Below are 8214 nucleotides of genomic sequence, written 5' to 3'. Positions count from 1 at the left end.
TCGCATTCTTCACTCTATAAATAAACCCAGGTTCTTTGAGCTTTGTCACCCAAGGATACAATAGCAGTTGTTTGTTAAAGGAGAATTAAATTCAGTATAAATACTGCGTCCAGTAAACAAGAAAGCATACTTCTGGCAGTGTGGGTGAAAGGGCACCTTACATTTTGGAAGATTTATCCGCTGTTGTCATAATTACCTGTCTACCTGATTACCCTGGATATACCTTGGGGAGAGGGAGACGGGAAAGCGAGGACCTCTCCTACTTTTGGATCTTCATTTTAAGCAGAGGCTAAGAAACAAAGTCAAAATTCACTGTCCTGGCTTGTCTGCCTCACCCCGCTGCCCCACGATCATTCCACAGCCCCTTGCCCCATCCCCTCTGGAAGACCCAGGAGGTGTGCAGTGGCGGGGGCTTGTGGTTGTAGCTCCCGCTTTGCCTGAACCCCTGAGCGGGTAACTCCGGGATCTGAGCAGAGGGAAAGTCATCTAAGAGGCTGCTGTTTCAGAAGGTCTGGGCACAGAGCTGCCCCTCCCTTCCTCCCTGAAGTTTGCATGAAGCGCACGTTAGGCTGTAATTAGGGGATCTGGGAGGAGAACTTTCCTGGTGACGCTGCTTTGCTTTTCTTCTGCTCTTGGTGAGAAAGTGCCTCCTTCTTCCCAGGAGCAGGACCTCTGCCATCCAGCGCCACAAAGAGACATTCTGCGCGGCACACGCACACACACACACACTCACACACGCACACACACTTGCCCAGAGACAAACTTAAGGTGAGGGGAAAGAGCGCTGGCTTCACTTGATCTCCAGGCTCCAACTTCAGCAGGACTTGAGAGCATCTGAACTCCTGGATTTTAGGACAAGGTAAAAATCCCTTTTTTTTTTTTTTTTACTCTTTGGGTTAAGCCTTGATTCCTTTAAGATTTCAGATAGCAATACATATCATAATTTATGTATACATTAAAATAACTTTTCTTAATTTTCTTTTGAGTTTGACATGACATCTCAACTTTTTTTTTTTTTTTTAAAGATTCATATTGTAAGATAAAACACTGTTCAGCAGTAAACAAGCTCAGTCTAGACTGGGGCAAGGAGGAAGTCCAGTATCCCAGATTTCGCTGATGCTACTATAATCTGGTGGATGCATGGTTTCCAAGTGGCAGTTTTCCATGTGTATTTCAACAAGCATTTTTATAACACCTGAAAAAAAAGGATAGTATAGGCTGAAGGAAATGCTGAGGAATGGCAATGTCCATTCCAGATTTATGAGTTTTCTTTTAGAGACTATGTAAGTTTATGTGAAAAAGAAAGTTATTGTAATCACATAGGTAGTATCTGTTAGAGTGACAGTCTTTGAGATGTTACTGATTTTGGTCCAGGCTTCTCAACTTAATTGTGAAATTAAGATCACAGAACTATGATGCTTTTTGTATATAGAATGATTTTGGTGGACAATTTTAATACACTGAAAAAAATTCCTTTTAAGTCGTGGTTGGTAAGGTTACTTTTAAAAGTTGCTTAAATGAATGATTTGTGTGAGACTGTTTACCACCCTAAGTAAATCTGAACTCTCTGGGGTTGAAATGAAGTTGTTTTCTTCCATTGACTATGACTGTTGTGTTCCAAATAAGATGGTTTATTATTTTGAAAATAAGTTATTTTATTTTCATTTACCCCTGGAAAAATACACAAAGTGGCCAGTACTTCGGGAGTTTTTAGTATGGAAAGTGTTCCTGTACACGTTCCAGTGTGATGTCATAAAATCAAACATACTGGCTGGCTTCTTGGAAGCTAACGGTTCTTAAGAAATAAAGCCTGAGAATTAATTTCTACATGAAATGTAATATTTATTCATTACAAACGTAGTTTCTGGTAACCATTTCTATTTGATTATTTCAGTGTACTAAATTTGCAATCATTTTACACATACTTCAGCGACTTCAATATTTTAAATCATAAAATGGGAATATTGTTTTACCAAACATACATCATAGTCATTCTCTTTGGATAACTTTTAGTTTGATGTGTCTTAAGTTCACTTCCATTACTTTTATGAATAAAGAAGTTTTTCTTTCATTCAATAAAATAGAAACTTTGCCAAAGGTGGTTGGGCATTTATTTAAACCTTAGTCTTCAGTCACTTGGGGCTATCTGTTCTTGATAATTTCATTTTTAAGTGAAGAGAATAGCTATATATTTTGGTAATCTCTTCACAAAATTGGAAACAGATTAAAAATGGGAAAACTAGATAAGAACTAATTCTGTTTAAACATAACTTAATGAGCAAGAGAAAACCAACAAGCTCCAGACCACTGGTCTCCAAAGAGAAAGTACCCAGAGGCCAGTATTCCAAAGGGGAGTGTTCAGTGGGCCTGGGCTTTCTATCAGAAACAAGCAAGAAGAGAACATGGTGTTCTTATAAAGTGAGCCATTTATTGTCTGCTAGGCCCTGAATCTCAGAGGAATGACTGACACTGTAATTTAGAAGAACTGAAGATACTTTCACAGAGAAGAATCAATTCATTATATCCCTAGTGGTTTCACTGCCTTTTCCTTCCTTTGGGAGCCGGTAACACATCCAGGATAAATACATTCGGCGAACGAAGATGCTTTATGAATAGATGGTCTACTAAACAGTCCTGCCTTTTAGCATCTTGGGTGTGGAATGTTGGTATTTTCTGAGTAGTTGAAGAAGTCTTTGACTCTTAAGGTAGCACAGCCCTTGGTCTTTGTAAAGATGAACAAGAGGCATATTCAGGAAATAACTCCCTTTTTTGGAACACCCTAATACTGGTTTTCTTTTCATTTCCTTCTGAACCATGCATGTCTTATTTTCCAGATTACAGTTTTAAAATAATGGTATTCACAGCCAGTTAAAATTCCAGCGAAATGCAGAGCAAATTTGAAAACACTTTTGCATTGTCGTCTTCTGTTGCCTCTAGTTAATTTTCCAACCTCCTGTATTCATTATCAGTAGCCATAGTACTTAGCCTATGATATTTAAATGTATTTAGTCTGTTAAGTAAAAGTAACAATATGTTGTTGGGGTAAAATGGAAAGGGATGGAAACTTAAATGTTCTTAGGATTGTAATCAATAGTGTTTAAGGAGGATTACAGGAAACAGCTGGTTAAACAAATATTAAGTGTAGAGTGGATGCTATGGTATAAATTAATAATGCAGCTCTTTATTTACACTATGAATGGGAGGGTCTGTGATGGTTCCATGTGGGAAGCGTAGTCCCTGTCTGCCACCTAGTGGACAAATTGAAGAACGCTTTCTCACCAGCCTCTTGGTAAAAAATTCTGAGTTCCATTCAGTTGACATTGAACACCAACTGCAGGCCATACGTTGGGGTAGGTGCTCAGAGTAAAAAATACAGCAAGTGACTTGCATAATTTAAAAATTAAGGCATCACTTAACAGTTGATTAAACTCCTGGTGGTTGCATTAAAAATTAGTTTACTCTTTACTGGGTAATATCATCAACTTTCTGCCTCCTTGAGGATAACAGTAACTCACTTCTAATCACAAAAGAGTCAGACCTGACTTAACAACTGAACAACAACTCATCGCTAATACAGGATTTGTCTTCTGCAGAGATGTCATGACCTCGCTTAAAAAAAGAGTGGGGAGAGTTTGAATCTTGAATGACTTTCCTACATGGAAAATTTACTGTTACTAATTTTAAGTGGATAAATAATAATTAGCTTAAAAGGTTAGCACACAGATACTAGCACATATTCTTTAGATTTTTTTTTTTCATTTAAGGATAAGAGTAAAAATTGCTTTTGGGTAGTGAGGTAAGTTTTACAAAATATTGCTCTCAGGGACTAATAATCAGCATGTAGAACAACTTTATACCTGTTATTCATATGTAGTTTTGAAGCAGGAACATTGTTTCTATTAAGTCGACATGATAGATTAAAATCTTAAGAACAATTAGAATGAAAGCCATTGTTGGAAAGAAGCATCAGGAATCATAGGAGATTGATCCATCAGAATATTGCACTGAGACTTTTGAAAAACTTTGCTCCAGGAGATATATGAATTATTACTCCAAATGGCTGTTTGCAAGATATATGACTTAATGGCAACAGTGTTCAGCACATCAGCATTAATCAAGCCAAGTTCTGAAATTCAGATTGGAAGGGAAAAAATGCCTCGGTTGGGGGAAACCATGATTAATTTGTTGCTTGCTGAGCTCTGGAGGTGTAATCCACAGATCGAGTTAGGCCTGCTGGTGTGGAATGGAAGTTTCCTGTTTAGGGAACTTTGGTTTTGTGTACAGCAACGAGACCTACGCTGTGAAAGGAGAGCTGCTCATTAAGTCTGTCTTCATTAATGCCACAAAATTATAGCCTGACTTGATTGGAGGTAATGGCTGGAATCAACATCAACAATCATGTAAAATAAAGCATATTATCTTAATTTTTATGTCCAATGAGTTATTATCCACCAGAAACACAGCATTCTGTTAACAATTTCATCTGATCATCCTTGTGATTTAGCATGAATCGTAGACTCATTCTAGTGAGAGATTGCCTAAAAAGTCAGAGGTCCTCAAAGTGGAAATTTAGTCATGGATTGGAAAACTGTTACAAGAAGTTTTAATGATTTCAGGTGACCTGATACTAGATAAGAAGAAACTACAAGAGAGAATCAGCCAAGCTTTCTGAAATGTGCTAATATTACTAGGTTCTTGGCTGTATTGCAGTGGTTCCACATAATGGCTTTTTCCAGTAATGGAGACCTGAAGCGGGGCTTGCTGGGCCTGAAAAGTTCTTAACTATGTTCAGACTAAAACCAGGATTTGTTTAAAATAGCAAATGTTGCTCAAGTATTTTGAGCTTCTATTAATTGTTTTATAGTTAGATAGGGGAGTGGTATCTGAGATGGGGGTATTGCTAGAGGGCCAGGAGGCTATTTGTAAAGTAAAGCAAAACAAAAACAAACAAATCAAACTCAGAATTTTCCAGAAAACTTAGAAAAATTACTATGTCCCAGTCTTGCAAGGGCAAGGGCAGCGGAAATTTCCCATTTTGTTCAACCTAGCTTAACCCAAAGAGAACAAAATTGACTTCATTTGTTCCTATACTCCAGTCACTATATTCCAATTCCATTTACTGTATCAAATAAAATCCAATTAAGCTAATAACATTCAAGTATTTGTATGGTAAATCTGGATTTTCCACAGCTTTTCACAAAGTTTTATGCATAATGTTTCAGCTTAGTCTCTACCTACTTGATGTGAATTTTCCTCATTTTTGACTCAACTGTTTGGAATTTGGGGATCACCCCCAATCGATCATTCCTGCATTCATTTGTTCGTTCAACAAAAACTTATTGAACACTTGCTATTTGCCAGGCACCGTGCTAGCGCCACATGCTAGCCTCTTTACTCTATCGATACCAGAAAATTGATACTAAAAAAAATCCAAAATTCCACACTGAGGATAATGAATGGAAAGCACTGCGAGATCCTGATGTATATTTTGAGCAACAGAAGCAATCAAAATGTCCTCACCTCATAGTTTTCGTATTAGGAGAATTTTGAGCAGGCATCTTTAAAATCATTTTCCCTTGTCTGCCATCTCCTAGCTAAGTAAGAGCCTTGTTTCTTGGTTGTGTGGGCACAGATGGGCCTGAGAAGGCAGCTCTGACACTCCAGAACCCCAGGAGAGTAAGGGTCCCAATAATCTGTCTCTTTGGTTGGGCCGGAAAAGCAAAGGTTCATTTGCACACTGTTGCTGTCCACCAGTTTGGAACTAAAATTCAGCATGAGCACAGAATGATTTAATGCTTACCATTTGCACCAGGCTCAATGCTAGGTGCTACAGTCATTGGCTCAAGGAGTTCATAATCCGGTGGAGAAGACAGACGGACACACCTCATGAATCACAAGTAAAATGTGCCAAGTAGCTGAAGTTGGGCTTCCTAGTCTCCTAGGTCTCTTTCCTTGGCACTTATCCTAACTTTCCACCCAGCCTCTACCTCCTAAACTTAGCCCCTTGCTCTCTGCCCCCCACCCCCAGGGAATCTGATACTTCTCTGTTTATTGATTTCTTGACTGACTGATTACACCCAAGTGTGAATGAGTTTCACTCATGCATTTACATTTCAAGCCTTTTATCTCTGTAAAGTAAATGTTTTGTTTTCTGTGGAAAGAATTTCAAGCATCTGGGGGCCTTCCCATCCTTACACCACAGTGTGTAATTAAGCTGATTCAGGCCTCCATGGTCTTCAATCTCTGTTATCCCCATTCCATATGTGAGGCCAGAGAGATTCCCTCAAGGCCTGTTTCTAGAAACACACAGGATCTTGGGTCCAGTTAACCCTGGCCTGATCAACCTGTCCTTCCACCCTCCCCTCAGTGCTTTGCCCGGACACAAACTCCCCTCCCCCGTTGCAAGGGGCATCATGACCCCTCCTTTTGAACCTTCCTGTTCTCTTTGCTTGAGTCCTCTTAGCCCTTAACTACCAAGCTTGGGTGGCTGCCTCTGGACAGGTAAACCACTTATAGCTTCTCATGTTCTGTTGTTTGAGCCCTTATGTCACCCCAAATACAGCGAAGGAGCAGTGAGAATCCACATATGTGGTCCAGAATTCCTCTGAGTCAAGTTACTGAAGGAGGAAGACAGGGATAGGCTATAAGACAAGGACAGGTATCAGCCATCACGTTGACAAAATGGATCAAAGCCAGCATCTTTCTAAAATGTATGCTGAGATACTTTCCAATGGATTTTGAGAAATTTCAACATCAATGCTGATTATAGATTCTGGAAAACTACTTGGAAATAAAACTGAAAATTTGCCTTGGCTTTTTAAAAGTTACACCGATCAGAATCATTTGTTTAAATATTTCCCATTTTATAGTTGATATAGGGCATAAGGGTAGTCATGTTATTAGTTGTTTCAGATTTATTTACGTTTTTCTTAATTATACTCCTTTGATTACGCCACCACTGATGCTCCTGTAAGATACTGGGCTGGTCTTATAAAGATGTGTTCATCACTTTTTAAATTGCTAGGACTAATGACCCAGATTGAAAGACTTTGTTTCCTTCCCCTTCTTCCCTGCAGTCTAGAGGAATGTGACCTTTGACCTGCATTATTCATCTCGCTGGAGGATATGAATGCCTAAGGTTCAGAGTTGATGTTGTTCTGCTGTTGTTGTTCAGTCACTGAGTTGTGTCTGACTCTTTGCAACCCCATGGACTGCAGCATGCCAATGGCCTGCAGCATGCCAGGCTTGGAGTTTGCTCAAACTCATGTCCATTGAGTCAGTGATGCCATCCAACCATCTCATCCTCTGTCGCCTCCTTCTCCTGTTGCCCTCAATCTTTCCAGCATCAGGGTCTTTTCCAGTGAGTCAGTTCTTCGCATCAGGTGGCCAAAGTATTGGAGCTTCAGCTTCAGCATCAGTCCTTCCATTGAATGAATATTCAGGGTCGATTTCCTTTAGGATTGTCTGGTTTGATCTCCTTACAGCTCAGGGACTCTCAAGAATCTTCTGCAGAACGTTCAGTGGGCGCCTTATAAATGCTTCCAGTTGTTTCCATCAGTGCCTAGCACTGTGCTGAATGGGAAGCTTGAGGGGTTTCCCTGCCTTCTCTTCCAAGTGTCTGTATTTCAGACATCTGAACACCTCCCAACCCCAGGCCATTCTCTGACTCTGCCTGTGTTTCCTTATCAGTCTTATTCTTACCTTTTAATGCCATTAAAATCGTAAACTCTTCTCAGATTTAAAAATATAATTATTGGTATAAAATAATGTAAATAAAATTAATTGATAATTTTAATAAATTTCTAAAGTTAAGGCAATTGAGGCTGGAGGAAGGAAATGAGTTTAGAAAGGACATGGAACAGTAGACACACGATCTAGTAAGGATACTCTGATTGGATAGGGGACAGAAGTTGAGATTGTGTGAATGTCTGAAGGGCAGAGGAGAACAGGAAGAGAACTGCAATTAACTAAGATTGGGAATAAACGAAGACTAAAATTTTCTGGAAGTAAACTGTAAGTCTAATTTAGGAAGTGCTCATGGGACAGCCAGGAACTCATATCAGTTAAATGTACATACTTAGGCAGAGCAGAGAAGTCATGGCTGGGATAGATATTTGGAAGTCTTGAGTATTAAAATGATATTTGAAGATCACACAGAAGAGAAAGGAGATCATTCTAGGGAGGAACAAAGGGAGAAACAGTTGATCAAGGACC

General features: G+C 39.3%; 1 protein-coding gene across 1 annotated transcript in view; it reads left to right on the top strand.

Annotated features, from left to right (window-relative positions):
• Positions 1-777: 777 nt before the first annotated feature.
• HAPLN1 (hyaluronan and proteoglycan link protein 1) overlaps positions 778-8214 on the top strand; it is a 77709-nt gene continuing 70272 nt past the window's right edge. The window contains exon 1 of the mRNA XM_010863385.1: positions 778-859. The gene's annotated coding sequence lies outside the window, so the exon portion shown is untranslated. The remainder of the gene's footprint in view (positions 860-8214) is intronic.

The sequence above is a fragment of the Bison bison genome, unplaced genomic scaffold (assembly GCF_000754665.1).
Source record: "Bison bison bison isolate TAMUID 2011002044 unplaced genomic scaffold, Bison_UMD1.0 scf7180017864490, whole genome shotgun sequence".
In the NCBI taxonomy this organism is placed as follows: Eukaryota; Metazoa; Chordata; class Mammalia; order Artiodactyla; family Bovidae; genus Bison; species Bison bison.
Note: the sequence above shows the minus strand (reverse complement) of the source record. Positions and strands in the feature narration are given on the sequence as shown.